We start from the raw sequence: 1993 nt of genomic DNA, 5'->3' as shown, positions 1-1993 counted from the left end.
GGACCCCATAGGCTGTAGCCACCGGACTCCTCTGTCCGTAGAATTCTCCAAGCAAGAACACTGGAGTGGGTTGCCATTCCCTTCTTCAGAGGATCTTCTTATCTCAGGGATCAAACCAGGGTCTCTTGAACTGCAGGCATAGTCTTTATCATCTGAGCCATCAGGGAAACCCTCAAACATATAATACCAACTGCTTTTTCCATGACCCTTTCAGGATCTACCTAACATAGTAATCAGGGAAAGAAAATTAAACATCTGTGAGCCAAAAGGTTTTCCCATCTGTGAAAAAGACCATGTGATCTATGAACATGACAAACCCCACTTCCTGTCTGAGGAGTCACACATTCACACAGGTACCATGTAAATGTGCCGCCAGGCAGACAGAGACACTGAACTCTCAGCTTGAGGCAGGACTGAGCACATCTGTGCAGGGGAATCCACGCCTCATGCAGCTCTCCAGCCTGCCCTGGGTGTTCCTGGCCTTCACCTTCTCTGGTAGGGATGCTTCCAAGCATGGGTGTGAGTGTTCAGGGTGAAAGGACCGCACACAGACGTGTGGTGCTTCACAGGGACTTAGGGGGGAAGGAGGACTGGAGAAAAAGAAGCATTTTATAATTTCAATTTGATTTGCCTCTGGGTCCTAAATTAGTCTAAATCCCACACTATTTTATTTACTACTTCATCTCTGTTTTCTGCTTTTCTCCCCATAGGATTCAGTGTGGCCCAGAAAGTAACTCAAGTCCAGACAGCCATAACCAGTCAAGTGGGGCAGACAGTCACCCTGAATTGTCGCTATGAATTAAGTTGGACCACGGACTACTACTACATTTTTGGTATAAACAGCTTCCCAGTGGAGAGATGAATTTCCTTATTCATCAGTATTCAGAACACCTGAATGCAAGGAATGGCCGCTACTCTGTAAACTTCCAGAAAGCAGATAAATCCATCAGCCTCATCATTTCAGCCTTACAGCTCGAAGACTCTGCAAAGTACTTCTGTGCTCTCCGGGAGCTCACAGTGCTTGAAGTAATGGGAAAAGCTGAACAAAAACCCCAGAGCTTAATAAGAGAGAACACACTGCTTCAGGACCTCAGTTGAAGTGCATACCTGCACATCCCAGAAGAGAAATGGTAGTCCTGTGGTTGCTTCATCTGTGGTCTGGATCAGAAGATTTAATTCTAAATAAAAGCTCCTTCTAGGTGGATCATCAGGCTACAGCTGGAACCAGGTGGGCCTGCCCCGCAGGAACTGGAGCCTGAAGAAGACAGGGAATCACTGTGGTTTCTCCCTCCCTTTGGTCCCCCAATTTCCCACCACTGCTTTGGGTCCCCCATTTGAGCAGGAGGCCAGTAGACGCTGGAACTGTGAAAGCACATCTTATCTCCTGTATCTCCTTTCTGGTGGATCCACTTCACAGCTCTTGCCTCCCCTTTCACTCAGTGTTTCCTCTGACTGCCAGGTCAATACAGGCTTTCAGCTCTTGCTAGTATCTTGATGCTTCCCATCTCTTCTTTGTTTTCCTTAACCCTGCCTGCAAATCTATAAATATTCCCTTCATTAAACTTTCTAGTTAAATCTCTAAATAAATCAAAGATCTTTCTAGGTTATTTGGAAGCAGGTGTCCACAGTAACTTTCTACTAATACATTCTTCTCTTGAACTATCAACTTTAAATCAATCATACAGAACATGTGTAAACTTGTCTAAAGCTATAAACTTGCTCCATAATAATTTAAAGTGATTGCTTCACTAAAATACACTCACATCACAAACCTGGGTATAGTTATCTGGAATCATTATGAAAATCATTTCCTTAGTCCTTTCTTCTTAGACTTTGTGTCACTTAAGGTACAATCAGGAAGCAGACCAACAGTGATGTAGAATAAGAGGTTAGTTATATGTAAAGATTAGAACTCAGGCAGTTGCTAGAGCTGATGGAGTAGTCTATACAAGCAGAAAAGATATAAGCACCCTAATGTTCATTGCAGCACTAA

General features: G+C 44.0%; 1 pseudogene; it reads left to right on the top strand.

Moving 5' to 3' along the window:
- Window positions 1–446: 446 nt before the first annotated feature.
- LOC136172535 (T cell receptor delta variable 1-like) lies at window positions 447–1098 on the top strand (annotated as a pseudogene).
- Window positions 1099–1993: the final 895 nt, after the last annotated feature.

Source organism: Muntiacus reevesi, chromosome 7 (assembly GCF_963930625.1).
Source record: "Muntiacus reevesi chromosome 7, mMunRee1.1, whole genome shotgun sequence".
Taxonomy (NCBI): Eukaryota; Metazoa; Chordata; class Mammalia; order Artiodactyla; family Cervidae; genus Muntiacus; species Muntiacus reevesi.
The sequence above is the reverse complement of the archived record's forward strand: the minus strand, read 5'-3'. Positions and strand labels throughout refer to the sequence as shown.